Source organism: Vanellus vanellus (assembly GCF_965231255.1).
Source record: "Vanellus vanellus genome assembly, chromosome: 2".
In the NCBI taxonomy this organism is placed as follows: Eukaryota; Metazoa; Chordata; class Aves; order Charadriiformes; family Charadriidae; genus Vanellus; species Vanellus vanellus.
This window is the reverse complement of record NC_138906.1, coordinates 45,010,644-45,029,469: the sequence shown is the minus strand read 5'-3', so window position 1 is coordinate 45,029,469 and position 18,826 is coordinate 45,010,644.

The following is an 18,826-nucleotide window of genomic DNA, read 5'->3' as shown; positions in this document are numbered from 1 at the left end:
CTGGTTTGAAGAAGTGCCATGAACATAGTTTGTCTTTGTCTTTTTGATGTTTGACAGGGCAGACAGAACTTGAGGCAAAACAATTCTTGTTTATTGTTTAGTTGCAAATAAAAGTAAACTTGCTTTCATTTTGTATTGAGAAGTATATTGTCTTACCAGTGTCCAACCCTTGGTAGCAGGTAGAAGATCTCTGTGAGGAACAGTGTGGCAAAAGAGCTATCTGAGTTGGCAATAGAACTGGGATGCATGCATATTGCTGGAAATTAAGAGGTTTTTATCTTTAAGAGGAGTGAGCTCTGGAACAACCTCTTGAGAATATTAGTGGAGAGAAGAAACTGGATTGATTTAAAGATGGCATTCCATCAGTTTATGAGCAGGATTAAAGGGTCCAGCTGCCTTCAGCAGCAGGAGTCTGACATGGACTTTTTCCAGTCTTGTGTCCTCTTCCCCCCCCCAGCCTCTCCCCCTCTTTTTAAGGTACATCTTGTGCATTTTAGGTTGAAGTGGAAGAACTAGACCTAATGTTAAATGAAGTCTTTTAGAAGTCTTTTCCAGAATAGTTATTTGATGGGACTTCACAAAGTACCACTATATGTGTAATGAGTAATATAAGAAGACACTTTGGAGACCACTGTGTTACCAGATATTATAGTTCTGATTCTGCCCCATCTGTTTTCTTCCAGATCTTCTGGTTTGGGGATCCCATTTCAGCTGAGTTAAGTAAATGGTAGACCCACAACATTTGTAATCCCTGTATAAATACATTTTCACACAGGAACAAGTTTGACAGAGCAGGATCAGAGCACTTCTACTGTCTTCAGATCTGTCTGCACAGAGCAGGTTACTTTCTGTGGTTAATATGAAAGCCCATAATCAAGGAGATAGGCTGCTGATTAAGAATATTTGGCCAAGCAACAAAAACACAGTCATTCTGTTTAAATGGCATTCAGAACCATCAGATATGCTTTTGCTCCTGGTATTTGAAGAAAAATTTTATGAAAAATATAGGTTTTAAGTAACAACTTAATGTTGATCTCTTTTGTGAATGAGTAATGTGAAGTTAGAAGTTGACAGTGCCTTTTTAAAGTATGGATTCATTCAGTTTAATCACAGAATGATAGAAATGTTATATGGAAGGAACCTATGGAGGTCACCTAGTCCAGCCTCCTGCTCAAAGTGGGACAATTGTCAATCCTAGGGCAGGTCAGCTGTGGTGTTGTCAAGTTAAGTCTGGAAAACATCCAAGAATGGAGATGTATAGCTTCTCAGAGTAACCTATTCCAGAGCTACAGTGCCTTGCTAGTAAAGAAGTCTTTCCTAATGTCTGTCATTAGCATTTTAAATAATACATGCATAGGTACAAGTTAAGAAAACTGCCTCTCAGGCTTTTTGTTTCTGTCAGACTACTTTAAAAAGTAGAAAGGAATCAATTTCTGTGTGAAAGTGATCACTTGCCCTTAAAATGCCTACTGCCAAAGTAAGTTACGGCCTAAACCACAACAGTGAGTTACCTACCAATTAAAAGGAAAAAAAAAAACTTTGTGTTCAAGATATTTAATCTATGCTAACTGAAATTTAATTGTGCAGTGTAACTGAATAGATTTTTTAAAAATCAGTTGTATCCAATTATGCTTCTTCTACAGGATGTAGTTAAAATAACTTCATTCATGCTATGTTCTTCTCAGCACATTAGGTTGAGATTATTAAAGAAAGAAGGAGATATAAATCCCTTCTATAAATCTCTTCACCAGCCTGAGCAAGAATCAATTTCTAATTTTCCCACAGAAGTTTTCTGTGCCAAATTTCGTGCAGGTGAAGCACCACAGGTATTTGCACATTTATAGATTTTGGAAAATCTGTGATCGTTGTCTGCCTTTCCTGCACATATCTATGCTCTAGCTGGGTTCAACTAGAGGATCAATTGAAAATGTCAACTTGTAACTGAAAATATAAAAGGAAGCATACAAAATATTAAATAAATAGTAGAAGTACATCCCCTATGTTAAAAAGAGAGAAGGTGCTTTACTTGATAAAATATAGTGTATCCAGGTGTCTTAAATATGCAGTATGGGAAATTACTAACAGAAACAGATATAATTCTTTAAACAACGCTGGCCACAAACTCTTCTAAATCTGATAGTTCTGTCATGACCATGGATTACCTAATACACTTGCATTAGCTGAGACAGTTTTGTAAATGAGCAGAGACCACAGGAAGATATCTGACTAGCTACAGAGATAAAATGAAGGTTTAAACACTTCAGACTTGCAGTTTGTAGCAGTATGCGAACTGATGAATTGTCCCCCATTTTGCAGGTGTAAACCTACACATCTTGATATATAGATTGTCAGTGGATTGATTGGGTTCATGATATGCAAAATGAGGGAGAGCGACCCTATTTAGATAACAAATGCCTGAACTCTGTCCAAAATTCAAACTAAACATAAATAATTTTTTTAAGGTTCAAGAGCATATAGTGATCGTTCTCAAATGATACATGCTGTTTTATTTTCACTAGAATTCTGTCCTGAACTAAAAAGAGTAAGTGACAAGAAAGGTGGTGGTTCTGACATAAGCAGCAGAACAAATGATCTATAGTCTTTCTGGAATGTCTCTTTCCGTTCAGTTTTGCAGATTCAGAAAAGTCTTGTAGTGTGATTAAAATTCACAGAATTATAAAAATGTTTAACTGAACTGTGTACCCACCAAAATTAGTTTAACTTGGAGAATTCTAAAACTATGAAAAATTAGACATACAAACAAAAAATAAATAATCCAAGCTTTCCTTGTATGTTGCTTCTTTTATAATAAGTATTAGATAATCTTATGACAGCTTTAGCTGAACTTACTTCAGAGTGGACAAAAAATAAAAACAGTCAACATGACACAAATTTAGTCATCTTCAAGTATATAAAAGTTATCTACGTTTTGGTGGCAGTCAAAGTAAGTTTCATATATGTATTCAGAGTGATATTAGTAATAAAAATACTTATATAATTCACAAATATATAAACAAAAAAAAAATTGTAGCTGTAGACTTCCGATAGCAAAAGATGTTCCATACATCTTAACTGAAATGCTTGCAAGTTTTTTCAGAGGAGAGTTCGATCTTTTAAAAGTTTCAAATATTCTTTTGTCCCAGGTGGTAAATGTTCCTTCATGTAGATACCTAGTCTTGCAAGAACTGTAGACCAAGAAGGAAAAAAGACAAAAACAGCAAACAAATCCTATGAAGTCAAGACCTGATATTCAAAGTACAAATGTTCTTTGTTTTTTAAAGAGTTTGAAAAAAGTTAAAATACAAATCCGTTCACTTTCTTTATAAGTAAAGGCACCCTTTTTTCCTTTGTTCATAGCTCTTCTGAACCATTCACAAGTGAGTTTCAGAACCACTACAAATTCAGATTTCTGTATTTCCACAGGTGTTGTGTATGCTGAAATACCTTCTAGAGTTTTAAGATTTATCAGGACTGCCAATATGTATTGGATATTTATTTCAGTTTGAAAGAGATTACCAAAGAAATTCTTCTCCCCAGTTTTTTAAATAAAGACTGACACCAGAGTTAGCTATAATATAAGTAGTTCCAGACTTCATTCTACAGTGGTTCATATTCAAGTTCCATTCTAGTTCAGATGTATTATTTCACTGCTTATTTTTCAAATATGCATATTCATACACTTGCCTATTAACATCATAACTATATTCTTTCTTATTCACACACTTGTGTGTTAATACTACAAATATATTCCTCCTCAGCAGATGATGGCAAACATAGCTTTCCTTTCCAAATTACTGTATGCAAAAGATTTCTTTAATTATGACTTTTTAATAAGCTCTTGGTAATAACAATAACCAGCTGAATAAAACATTCCTCTTCTTTAGCTTCAAAATTTTCTCTCAGCTGGCTTGCATGTACCATATGAGTCAGATTTTTAAAAAAAAAAAAAAAAAAGATGTGCAAGTTCTTTGACTCAGGCTGTACAGCATATGATTGAAGTAAAGAACATCATCTCCTTTGTTCACCGGGGTTTTTTATTATTATTATTCCTCTCTGGTCTTCTACTTTTCTGCTCCTCAAATAAGGCTAATTACAAAGGAAAAAAGTTGAAACTGGTGGAGAGAGATCCTTTAAAGCCATTCCTTTTGCAGAATGGAACAAAAGAAAGTACCAAGGGCATGGATAGGCCTTGAAAAAAAGAAAAGAGAAAAACCATCTAATGAGGATGTTGAGATAAGTGCTTGTGAAGAAAACTGGCAAAAAAGGGCTTTTAGTCTAAAATCCATAAATAAGTGGGCATTAGATGGGTACTAGAACATTTTTAACAAGAGAGGCCACCAAACTGTATCATCCTATCCAGGAGCTACAACCCTAAAAACTCTTCTTCTTAACAAGATAAGGGTTTTTCTCTTTGAAATATTAATTTGAAAAAGAAATACTTGAAAATTAAGGAGTATTATTCATGTCTGTGAATCCATTATAGAGGAAGACACCATCAAAGCTGCTTTAGATATAATTATGAACGCTGTAGACTTTCTAAAGGTCAAAGATCCTAAACGGTATGAAGAAATTGTTCACAGTATATGATGGTTCAGACAGGATTTGACCTCCAATCTCTCTTTGGATCTTCTAGGCTGTGCTAAAGAAGCAGCATGTACAGCATCAACTAGAGAAGAATTTAAGAATCAAATCATTTGCCCATCCTCCAAACCTATTTCTTAATACTCCTGGGTAATTGGGCACTCAGACGTGCTTGATATCCATAGATGTGCAGGTCAGGTGTTTGAGACTCAGTCTAATTACCAGAGAGTGACTGCCAGCTAAGCATTGTCCATTTCAGCTCTCAGTACTGCTCTTGTAACACATAAAGGAGAAAAACAAATCTGAAAGGGAGAGAAGATAAAAGGACAGAGAAAAATAAACTATAGGACCTGATCCACAGACCGTAGAAGTTAATGGAAAGTCCCATTAGCTTCAGTGAGGTTTAGATTAGTCCCCATTTTTAACAAGACTGGCAGTTCTTTATCCCATCATGCATTAGATCTCCTTTCACCCACATGTACCAGGAAGTTTGCGTTCGGTACCAGTGATCTGATTTTTGAACATATTCTGACAGATTTGGTATTTATGAATCAGTCAGGGAATTATGTACTTTAACTTTGTTTTTTTTCAGAAGTTTCTCTTAATGTGACATTTTAAGGGCTTTGAGAAAAGATTACAGTACAAAAGTAGTGCCCAAAATGTAATAATAGCTTGTAAATCTCTCTGGCCATAACCGAAAATCTGGTGTTTTCACTGCCTGTGGTGCATTTTGATTGTGAATAAGAAAAGTAATAAAATACTTAGCGCAGATTTATGAACAAAAAGTGCTTCCTAAACACATGATACACTTTACACGGCTCCTTTCTTCTTTACCTTCAGTGAAACGTCTGGCACATGTTCTGAGCTGCAGATGGACCAGCAGAATACACATGTATCTAGTGATCAGGTGTTTGAACTTGATTGCCAGCTAGCAGCTTTTGATGTGATAGAGGATTCACCCACAGGTGTCCTACTCACAGGAGAGTAATCTTTTGGCACTAACTTTTCACAGCAGGCTACCTGTGTGGCTGATAGCCATTGGTCCTTTCATATGACTCACTGCAGCATTTCCCAAATTCTGGGTCAATGATGTTGAACAAATATAGCAGGATAATACCAAATGGTTTCATAGATCCCCTGCAATAATTCAGGTTTCTTTATTATAGTTTAAATTTGATTTACTAAATAGTGAAGCTGAATTAATATGAATGTTGGGTGGTTTTCTTTGTATCAGTTATTTTCCTTGTATTGGGGCTTTTCCTCAACCATCACTCATAAAACATGTTTTATGAGTTTTTTGAGAGCACAGATATTATAATAGATAATGTCTTCTGCATGAAGATTAATAAACCAGCAACAGCTGCAGAAGAGAAGGTAAGAGTATTTTTGTGCTAGATCCAAGGTAGAGAGATTAATAATGTTCTTTACTTGTGAGACAGTCTTTTATTTTGCTTTATGTGGCACACTCGGTATCAGTGAACCGCCAGAAGCAATTCCATAATTAAATTCTGTTGATACTTGTTTTTAAACCAAAATTATAATCCTTCTGTTTCACACATTAAAGATTGAGTTGTGTCGGAATAATGCAGTAACTCTTCAGAGGACACTTGAATTTTCTTTGTCACATTTTAAGAAAAATATTTACTGACTGTAGCAGAGGAAATATGTATAAATGCCCTCTTATTGACATTTTGCACATTTTTCTCACCTATCTTTGAGTTCAATTAGCTAAATAACCACAATTCCCACAAACTGCAGACTTCATAGACTCAAATAGTGTCTTAAGAATAAGATACTTTTGAACTATGAAAATTGTATATGCAGAGCTATTTCTCTTATTCCTCGTAACTTACATGAGTTTGACCAAAGCTATTTAACAGAGCTATTGAGAAACAGGAATTAGTTATGTTTTCCATAGGGGAAAAAAAACCAACCTCTCTTCCCTTTTTTTCATCAAGTTGTTATAGAAGTTAAGTAGTGAGATTGAATCACACCTCAATGATCTGTATGCTTGTTGTGTTGTAGATAGTAGAAGCCCTAGGTGAATGCTGGCTGTCTGAGACAAAAGGGAAAAATGTGGACTGAGTGGATGGTGCTGATTCATGTTGAGGAATAGTTAAGTGGGGAGACTGTTAAATGTTGCACCTCTATTAAATGTAATTGAATTAAAAAAGGGATAAAAAGGCATGTTGATAAGAAACTAAGTAATTTAGTTGCTCGTTTCTTTTCTTGTTTTAATTTGTGGGGGCCCAAATTGTTGGGGGGTTTTGTGCAAATTGTGTTAAATTCCACTTTGGTTCAAATACTGTGTTTGTTGCTGTATTTCATGACAAAAGGGATTACAGAGCACTAGACTGAGATCAGTTATTATTTTGGACTCTTTCTTTCTAAGGTAGTGGAATAAATAAAAAAAAACTATTCATATCTTTCTGCCAGTGAATATTGTTTTTCCTCAGTAAGACTTTATTTTACAATGTTAGTAATGTGACTTTTCTGAAGTGTGGAAATGGAGCTGTGAGTTGTGCAATAAAGACATTCTGAAATACATATGTAGTCAATTACCTGAGCATTTCTCAGTCAACTTTTTCAGAAGTTGCACCTGCTGATAATTGTGAACTATCCACTGCGGTGTGTGTTTGCATGTGTTGCATCATACCATGTTTTGTTCACTTCCTTCATGTGGACAAATTACTAGTACCTAGTATAAATCAGGATAACAACACATGTCAAATAGATAAAAAAATATTGCATTTTTGCTTAGATGGCTGCTGTCATTAAAGGAAAGAGAGCAACTGCAGTTGGTATTATCTATTTAATATTCAAAACTATTCAGTTTATATGGAAAATTACTCAACTTGCTTTCTGATGGCTTCCAATGTAAGTTAAAAAGGAAAAAAATAATCTGTGAATTATTTTTATCTTATTTTCCTGGCTGTGATCACTTAGTTGTCTAAAATAAATGAAAATGACTCATTGTGAGGGCAGTAGTAGTTTTCTTTTTATTTGTTATATAAACTTGGCTGGAAAAATTGCATATAATGAATTGCTAATCTCCAATTTTGAAATGTGAGGCTTCTTCCTCATATTCATATTAATTTTCTTAAAAGTGCCAAACATAGCTGTAGTCATCTCTACTTACCTCAGCAAAATGCTTCACAAGTTCACCTTAAGAGACTGCACTCTTAGCAGTCCTCCTGCCTCAATAAAGCAGTGTCATCCATGTTCGAATTACTACAAGTCAGTGCTATATTTTTTGAAAGGACTTCTCCCTTGGGTTTCCATTGTGTGCTCATTTGGAACTTCACCCAAACAAGGGAAAACAAATGACGTTTTGGATTCTGATTTCTGTTTCTCTGTACAGAAGAAAATGTAGGAGGAGATGGGATTGCATGTCATATGCTTTTGTTTATTAATCTTCATTATTTTGATAATGCTGCCTTATTTTGCCCTCTTGAAATAGCTCTGTTTAGGGTCTGTTGGTGTGATTTTGTGCAAAATAATGAAGCTATTCTGGATTCTATATTAGGGTTTACCTTTCCTTGAATATATTTTGGAACAGTAAACTTTTACTTTGGTATTCTGGAAAGCTAACGCTTCCCCATCTCAGCTATGTTGCTGTCATTATATTTAAAATCTTTGGCACTCTGACTAATTTTCTTTACCTGCACAAATTACACAATTATTTTTTTTTGTATGCTCAGGTGAAACAATCTTTCAGTGTCTAGTGAGGAAGAACAATGCCAAATCATCTCAGACTTTAAGATTAGTAGGAGAAACTTCCTCAGAAATACTGACAAGCTTGTGCACATTTGACTACGTTTTCTTAGATAAAGACATAGTTCAGAAAAATACATCACTTAACTGGAAACTGTGTATGGCAGATATGAACACAGTGCATGCACTGGATATCATGATTTAGTGAGCTGAAGGGTGCATTGAGGATATCTGAGAAAAAAAACACTGACAAATTACTTTCAATAAACAGCATACAAATATTAAATGAATTATTCTCAACTCTGAACTTCTTGTAAGCAAAAAAATCTGCTTGAGTTTCCAGTTGAATTATGAATAATCTTAGTGACAGTGTGATCCTACCCATTGCATGTGACTTTCAGAAAACAGATTTGTGCTTCTTAGTGTGCCCGACATCCATCATTTTGCTATAACATGTACTTTGCTTTGTCTTACTCCTTACTAAAGACAAACACCTGTGTGATGGCTGGAAAGCTCTAATTGATTCTTGTTTTCACACCGTTTAATACAGAAAAGGTGAAAATGAGAAAAACTAATAAAAAGATAAATTGAATTGGCTTTAAAGAAACATTTGGCTAGATGCAATGATAATATCTGCATAGAACATGGTAGCATCAGTCAGTGTATTTGGATGCCTGTCACACAGAGAAATTTCAAAACTTGTGATACAGGCCTCCATTCTCCTCTATACCTAAAAGTCAGCTGGAGTTGGTGTAGAATGGTAGTACCTAGCATAAGCAACCTTTTGTTCTAGTTTCTACTAGGAGGGAAAGCAAGGGCTGTGAAAGCTCCTGCTCTGTAAAGGAGCCCAGTCAGTGTGCTGCCTTGTTATCACACTTGCCCATGTCTCCAGTGCTGGAACCTCTCTGACATCTTTCTCTGCCTAGAGTAAATATGGGGCAGCTGGTTCAGGAGGCACCAGGGGATGTGCCCTACCACAGAGGGAATTTCCTGCTATATACTGATTATGTGGCACAAAGTGGCCTTCTGTGATTAGACAATCCAGACAGAAGATACATTATTTAGAGAGTAAACATTTTATTATAAGAAAGGGAGGGACAATTTTCATTTTATTAAGCATTCATATAAGCAAGCTGGACTATAAATTAGCATCTTTACCCAGGTCAAAACCAGAGCAAATTTATCTCATTCATAGCAGAAAAATGTCTTTCTGTTTTAATTACAATGCCAAGTGGCTCTGTAATTGGAAATGGACCTCTAAAAACATAGTACAACTTGTCAGATGTGTGTCTGCAGTGAAAAAATTGGTCACAGAAAATGCATAATTTCCCCAAATAGTTAACTTCCAGAAACAATTGTATGATCAGACATTAGTGGATCAGACGTTATCTCCTGTTTCACCCTAGAAAAATTGAAAAAAAGTTCTTTTAAAGTGCAGTTGTAAAAACCTTATTATGTTAATTCTGTTAAAACCCTTCTCCTGGAGAAGAATATGTGCTGGGCTTGGACTATTGGGAGGCTTTAAGCATCTAACTGATGAGGCTATCTGAGAGTCTCAAATATCACTTTCAAAAACAATGTGAAAAAGTAACACACCGATAGTTAACAGTGAAACACTGAAACGCCAAACATTGAGCATTATGATACATTGGCATTGGATGTTTAGAGTATTGTCAGTTAAATGATTTATGAATTACTATAAAGCATTAAGATACAGTATTTTAATAGGGCAGTCATTTGGGTAAAACATTATTCATATCAGAAAATAAACGCCGGTTTGTGATGGTCTAATACTACCTAAAAATTATGAATTTGTATTAATTGAATGAACATAGTCTCCTTAAGTACGAGTTTGATGGCAGATAAAATGAAGTAAAAGTCTTTTAGTTGCGACTTTAAAATGCTGCTTCTGCCCCCTACCCCTCTCCCCTAGTTAGCCACTACCTGTGTCATAGACTATGCAACTATTCTTTCTTGATCATAACATAGAATCATAGAATTGTCTAGGTTGGAAGGGACCTTTAAGATCATCGAGTCAAACCATCAACCTAACACTGCCAACACTACTACTAAACCATGTCCCTAAGCACCATGTCTACCCATCTTTTAAATACCGTCAGGGATGTCGATTCTACCACTTCCCTGGGCAGCCTGTTCCAATGCTTGACAACCCTTTCTGTGAAGAAATTTTTCCTAATATCCAATCTAAACCTCCCCTGGCATAACTTGAGGCCATGTCTTCACTTTTACAATTCATGTATGAAGTGTAGAAAAATTACATGGACTATAATGCATTTTTAGTGACGATTCTTGTGGAAAACATGCAGGATATATGACGTTAAAATGTATGCTGAAGCTGTTGTTGAAACCAGGATGCCTAACTATTTCTTAAGTGTGTTCACAAGTAAAAATGATGAAACACAGTTGAATGGATGAGTGACAAAAGTGGCCTTGCTGGAGGCTTGGTTTCATTCTTGGCTGTAACCCAGTTAATGGAAAGCAGTCATGGAAATAAACAGAAGTTCTCTGAGAGTATGAACTAGACTACACTTAGTACTGCACTCTGCGCTTTTATGGTAACTTGAATTGCAAGCTCACATATTTGATTCCAGATCCCATAAGTACCCAATGTTGGCTCATATTCAGTCTCTTCTTTGGTGCAAAACAGCTGGCTCCCAGACAAGAAAGCTTTGACTGGAAATGCGGAGCATATGTGGCAGTTGCTCAGACCTTTGTGGTTCACTTGAAACTTGAAGAGGCAGTTCAGTAAATCTGTCGTAAGCCCTCTGATGTCTATCGTGCAAGTCTCAGGAGCCTATCTAGATCTAGACAAATGTGGAAGTGTTCTCCTTGCTGGGACTGTACCTAGACCTAGCATGATTAAAGACCAAAGAAATGCTGGGTCCTGTAGCTCCAGGGATATCGACTTCAAGGCAAGGGAGCCTGAAGCCTCTTAGTCACATCCCAGACTTCATCAGCTGTGTTGTGCAGTTTGCTTGTGCAGGGAGTTCAGTCATGACTTGAGCCAGTCAAGAACTGACGTGCCAGGAAGATTCTCACAGAGTGTGCTGGGAGATCATAAAACGTGTGAAATGCACAAGAATCACTTCATGCTTAGTCCTGGAAAGGCCTCTCATTGCTGAATGCAAAAGCAGGTGAGCCGGACAAGCCTATTAAAGTGAGTTGAATGTAACAGGCATCAGCTGTGAATGAATGTGGAATGACAATGTGGACAAAATTGGCTTTAGCCATTTGGCTTTGGGAGCTTGAACCTGGCAACCAAGACAACGTAGACATGCCCATTAAATGCACCGAAAAGATGTGAGATTACTAGCCACCTTTTTCTTGGTGGTGCAACAGATTTACAATGGTGTGCTGGAACAGATTCATTGTGTCCAGCCATAAACAAAATGTAAACATATTGTGTGTTAACAATTACAAAATTTTATTCAGAGATGAGTCTGCTTCATTACATTTTTTCTTACTAAAATGATCTAAATTGTCTATAATAGCATTAGCATCTCTCTAGGAAGACACCTACAGGTTTGATAACCATCCTTTTCTAATGTAAACAGAATTTTTAGACCCAAGTTTCACATTTAAGTTGTTGTTAAAGGACTGCAATAATTACTAGGAAATAATAAGAAAGTAAAAATGCAGGAACCAAGCTAAAACTGAGGGTGGCAAAGTGAAATGAAGAGGAAGGCTGCGCAGCTCTCTTTCCACAGTACTGCAAGGTTTTAGTTATCATTGCAATTGAGTCTCTGCTTCCAAAAAAAGTTGTTTGGGTTGAGGTATTCAGAGCTAGGACTGCTTTACTTCTTTTAACTGACTGTGCTGCTAAATCTGGAAACAATTGAATGAGTAAACATCATTTGTGGAAACAAACATACACACATGCTGTTGATCAAAGGTATCGTACGGATAGCTGCACAGCATTTGTTGTAAGTGAAACAGAAACAAGGGGAACAGAAACTTTTTTCCAAATGTCATTTGGCTTGAAGGCTCCAGGAGGCATAGATCTTAGCTATAGCACTACATCATGAAAATGTATCATCCAAGTATATAGTGCTGTATTTGTCTACAGATATGAAAAATATTTTTTTCTAATTGTTTAATGCATGAGTTTACAAACATTATAGGGCCAAAAGTACATGTACATTTATATATTATGTAAGTTGCACTTGCAGTCAGTGAATCACCATGTAAATTAGGCCAACATATTTAGGTGAACTTCTATGCTTATGTTTATACAACCAAAGGTTTGAGAACTTCATCATCTTGGCATAGGAGATTTTCACTAACTATTCAAATATGGCGACTTTGAAAACAGAATTATTTGAATCAACGTTACACAATACTGTAGGATAGAAAGTGAAAGAAATGCCCTGTTCGATGGGTCTGAAGAACTTTCTCTTTTAAAATTTACCATGTATTAATTATGTATGACATTTCAGGGAGTGAGAGTTGTTTGTAGCCTATGGCAATAAGTTAGTGAAATGAGACATTACTGAGACAGAAAATAAAAATGTGTCAGCATATTGAATTACACAGATATTGGTAGCTTAGATGTATTTGCTAGTTTGGAAAGCTATGTTTAATATTGTGAAATTAAAGCTCTGCACACTGTTTTTAGATAGCAGTACCACATTTCTTTAAAAATAACAGTACTGAAGTAGCTGGGTGAAAAGAAATGGAATTCTTATCTTGCAGCATCAGTGCAAAGAAAAACAATAAATAAAATATCTTCTCTTAACCTATTCTGCAGCTAATAAAAATTATGATAGAACTACTGAAATGCATTTCAAAACCAAAAAAAGAAGATTAGCAACCTCCTTCTTATTCCACAAAATAAGGAGAAAACTTATTGAGGATTTATATGCTGTGTGTAAATATTTTATTTGTTTTTCTCCTTCTTTGGAAGATTATATTTCTCTATTAGTGCGCTTTACTTCAAAATTCAAAAGGAATTTCTTCCTTCACATAGGGGAAGGAAGGATCCCCAACTTTCTGGGGATCAGTTGTTTTAATTTAATGATGCTCCATTTTAAAATATGTTGGTTGTTACATACTGTAATAGCTGTATTTTTAAAGTATGTTTGGTTATTCTTTTTATATCTTTTGATCCCATGGAAAGAGAAGCTGTCTGTCTCACAGCCAAAGACAAGCTGTTGAAATGGCTGCCAGCAGAACTGTGGTGTTAAAATAAAACCCTAAACCAAAAACCATCTTGCAAACTGGAAATGGTTGAGCCAGTGGGAAGTCTTTCAACATTCCTCCTGCCCTACCCACTTGGGCATCTGTCTCCCTCCTCCTCAAGTGTGAGCTTCATGAGCATTAAAACAGCCACTTTACCAATAGTATCTGAAGAAGAATTCCTTCTAGCACCTCTGATATTTTAAGGGTGTAATATTTCCCCTCCTCTTTTATGTTGCTACAATCTCCATTGTCTTCTTTAGTCTAGAGGAATTTGGATGGGAATTCCTCAAAGTCTCAGGACTCTTTGCTGCACAGGGCAAGATGGTCCATCCTAAGCCTGTGTAAACCTCCTCATCTGTGCTGATACATGTTGTTAAGGTTTTGCAGTCCTGCAGCCCATCTCAAGGTTAAATCAGTTAGGAACATGTGATGCTCAATCGACTTAACATTCCAGTTTATCAAAATATAAAAGAAACAGCCTGTATCGTAGCAAGCAAAAATTTAAGGTGGGAATAGGATTTCCTACAATACATGTAAATTGTGGCTATCAGCTAGGTCGGTGTCCATCTGCATGCCTTCCAGTGTTTTCTTTTCACTGCTGCCCCTGTTTGGAGTTCTCTGGTTTGTGCTGTCCATATTCAGTACTGCCAGAGCTTTCATATTCACTGTTCTTATAGGAGGCTTTGCAATGTGTAGGAAAACACTAATAAATTTCATCCTTATTGACTTATTTTTTAGATTTTGTAGCATCTTCTAGCTCATAGTTCTCAGTTGGTTTTAAATGTAATTTTTTTAAAAAAGTGTTTGCTGCAGATTTTAATTATTTTAACAGTTTCCAAAGTGCTTCACATTTGTTTTGCAAAAGTAGTGTGTATTGTACTGTGGTATTTATAATGGTTCAGTACAGAGACCACATGCTTTACAGGAACTATGAGTGCTTTTAATTTCAATGACTGATAGTACTTTACACTCAGCTAACCTTTACAGAGGTTTCTCTGTTCTTGTGTTCTACAATCCTAATGCACTTCCAGTCAATTATATCTGCACTGAAGTATTCTGTTCTCCATGGTTTTTACCATTGTATCCATGTGCCTTCCATCAGTGTGTTAAGCAGCGTGCAGATGACTAATGTCTGTCATGTTTGTTCTTGGACTCCAGAGAGGCAGCAGTGTGTTCAGTAAAGCGGCTTTATTTTGAAAAGGTTATATTAGGAAGCTCAAAAGTATATACTCGAATAGGCAGACATGAGGTTTGTGGTGATCTGTAGTTCCTCAAGAAGTGGTGAAATGAACAAACACTCCAAAATCTGCATCTTCTGTGCAAAGAAGATTTTCCTGGTTGTTGAAAGCTCCATTGAATCAAGCAGAAAACTGTTGTCAATCATCATCGTCATCTGTGTGCATTAGGCCATCTTTCATATTGATACTGTTTGTGTCAGTGAATGAATGCCCTAACTTTTGATATTCAGTAGCAACCCAGAACAAGGGGCGGAGGTTAGGTTTATCTAGTATACAGTTGCTGAGAAGGCACACTGCAATGTTTTGTATTGGTTATGCCATGCATGGTTTATAGTATTGCTGTAGCAGTCTTACAACCACATGACACGTGTAATTTTGGAGAGCAGATCATGGTTTATCAGGATGGAGAAGTAACCAAGCCTACTGAAGATGTTGTTCGAAGAACCGCTATGCAAAAAGTTAGTGTTAGCTTGCTAAACTACATACCAAGCTTGTCCATTGTAGAATGCAAGTCATGAGTTGTGTGGATGTACAGATAGTGGTTTCTTTATGATAGAAATGTTTATAAAATGTTTCTCTTAAAAATGGGTTAGCTACAGAAGTATTTCACTTCATCCTCAACTGAATGCCCCAGCTGAATGAGAGGTACCGTGGTAATGGAGGAAGTAGTAGTAAGAGCAGCAAACCATGCAATAGCTATAAAATCTTAACAAAAGGATATTTTTGAGATAATTGTGGCACATGCTGAAATTAACTGACAGCAAATGGAATTTAGTAAAATTATTGCTATTAAAAGTGAAAATCATGGTAAACCATGCTATTGGTTCTTTGAAACAACAGCAAAAATTTCTCTTCCATCTTTCGCCAATATAAAACAAAGAAAAAATTGAATAAAATATGGAAGGAGAAGTGACTACACTTTAGGCATTTATACTGCATTCATCTCTGTCATATGGAACTATTACTGTGTTCTCTATTACATGTAATAAAAAAACGGAGCGATTTCTTTGACAAAAGCTAGGAAAATATCTGTGAGGATTGTTTCTTGACAGTGAAAAAGGAAAAACAGCTCTTGCATACTTAATCTTCCTAGTCCTTTATGTCTACAAGGACATGCATTACTTCACTCTTGTTACCATGTCATCTTCCTCCTCAGTCCCTGTTAATGTCTTCTTCTGGTCTTATCCTGCTGTGACTGAGCATTACAAAGTTTTTCACGCCTCCATGCGTAAGTCCATCAACCAATTAGTTTTCAGAGCACATGATACATATAGATGGCATGGCAGTGGGTTCAGACCTAGGTCAGCATACTCCGAGCTTTCAGTCAATATGAAAAAAGTATAGGTCTACATTATCAGTTGTATTGATTTAGAAAGCGGATTTTTCATTGTTGTTTCTTTTTCAAACTTCCAGCTGTGATCACCACTGTTACTCTGATTTTTGTCTGGACATTGACCACAGAATTTCTTACCATGACAAACACTGATTTTAAACAAACATCTGAAATGTATCAAAATATGGGTCTCATATTAACTCTTTATAGGTTTTTGTTGCACATCTTGCATATCCGTCTTTTAGAATATTCCAGTAAGGTATCCAATTTTTACATCTAATCAGCTTCTGTTTTCTTCTGAAAAAGTTTGGAGGACTTGGTGCTGAGGACTTCTGTGCTAAGACTGCCTCAAGTCTTTCTTGTAAACTAATGTGGAGCACAATGGGCAATTTATTTCAATTGAACTAAAGTGTCAGGTTTTCAAAGTCCAAATTAAAATAATCAGGGATTAATTATTATTGATTGTGTTTAATGTATATTGAAACAAATGTGAGTAAAACAGTGAGACATCCTGGATGAGAATGAACCCACCTTGGCATTTTGATGGAAGCAATGAATCATATACTGAGGATTTGGGATCAAGTGTATGTCAGCAGAAAAAGGGAAAATGCTTTTCTGAAAAACACAGTGTCTATTTTTTTCCTCCATTGCTAACCACAACTTTAGGAGTTAGGAAAAAACTTTTCTGTTGGTTGCTTTGTCTTTTATCGTCTAGTAAAGAGAGAGATTATACCTGCATAATCTCTTTAATTTTATTTAGTATGTCGAAACATAAATCTGTTTGGCTGTGATCTACCTTTGTCTTGTATTAACTTGATATTTTTTTCTTGTATAATTTCTGTTTTGTCATTATAACTAAAATGAGAAGTAAGCCTACTAGTTTAAAACAAACACAGCTTTATATTATCTTAAAGTTTTGAGATTAGAAACTGAGATGGTACTAACTATTGCTAAAGCAACATAAAACTGGAAGCAGCTTCATTCAGCTGCAATATGAAGTGGAGATGAAGAGGGCAATTAGAAGGTACGGCTTAGGTGAGAACTACTGCCACTTCGTTCTTTTTCCTTTCATTTCTGTTTTCTCCATTCTTCTGCTCTGAGGTAAATGATATTACAAGCTCCCCTGTAATCAATAAAATTGCGGTAATTTATGTTAAAAAAATAAAATCCAGTAACTGGAATATACTGATATCAAAGCTACCCAGGGTAGGTAAAAATATTATGTTTATTTATATTGTTGTTGCTTTATTTTTATCCCTATAATAATGAAGCTCTAATGATGAAATCCATGTCCCACTGATTTATTTCAGTGGAGCCAGAAGTTTAGCTTAGATTTAGAAACTTTTTGGAAATCTGCTTTCTGTTCTCAGTTACATGTCTTTTTGTACAATCAGTCTGGGGACTGCCTGCTTACATAGAACTAAAAGTGAGCATCTACAATCAGATACACAGCCATCAACTGAAGATACTTCTGGAAAGACTTTTCAACTTCAATCACATTACCTTTACTGCATATTGAACTGCTTCTGTATGAGTACCTTCAGTTCAAAGAGAGAGAAGCTTGAAAAAACTTTAAACTCTAAAAAAATTATTGACCCTCAGTACATACCTGGTATATACCATGAGTTAATAGAGGAGGTTTACCAGGAATATGGAATAAAAATCATCCCACAATTTTTTACATCCCAAAATCAAACTGTCAAAATCAACAGATTCCCATCTTTTCTAGACATATAGCCTCTGCTGCTTCTACTTTCTTTGACAGAGGTTGAGCTATTATAACTCCATATAATACATTGAATAAGTGCACTGTAATACAATACACATTTTTAAGTAGTTCTACTACTATAAAAAAAAATGTTTTACGTATCTTTTCTATGTGAATGTTGATTATCAGTGACTGTGAGAGAATGAGGTTGATAAAATATATTTTTCCTGGAAGTTAAAAAAAAAAGGTTACAGAAGATAAAAATCTAAATCCATATTTAAGCATCCAAAAATTATTTGATATTTTGGAAGTAATGATTACTGCGGGCAAGGTAAATGGAAGCTGCTGGGTAATGAGCAGTGTTTATTATGAGTCTGCCAGACTGAATAGTTCAGTATAAAATATAGGTGTTTAACTTTAGACATCAGTCAAAACTGAAAATAAAAGGCCTCATATTTCCCCCTCTATCGCCAACTGTGTCCTGCTTTGCCTTAATTCCCAAATCCACTGAACCGGATAGTTATTACCAGTTGTCTCCAGTCTGTGTGAACATAGACAATTTATTCTTTGTTTTAACAAAAAGAGATGAATTTTGCCCAGGCATCTACAAAGAAGTATGGAATTCTGAGCTAGATAGGGTACCATTGTGGGAAAGATGGTCTAGAGACAGTTCGCTAAAGCCTTTTTTCTTTTTCTGTTTACTTTATTTGAACTATTGACCTTGCAAAAATATTCAGTTTTCTGTGAGGGTTTTTTTTGGAGTGGATTTGGTGCCTGAGCTTTCAAACATGTATGATCAGACCCAGCTTATCTCTGAGGCTGCTGGGTTTTCTAACTCACCGTGCTGGAAAACACACCAATCTTGGGAAATCAAGCTAATGTCTCTCAGCTGTGCAGAAAAAGTGTGAACAGCTCTGTCAAATGAGCTACCCCCATCTCATTTTTTTCAGGCAGCATCTTATACTTGAGCAGTCACTTCACATTTGCCATTTGAGCAGTTGTGATATAACTGCTGTTTTATTGCCTATAGGAGAGTTTCTCTGAGGAATCAGA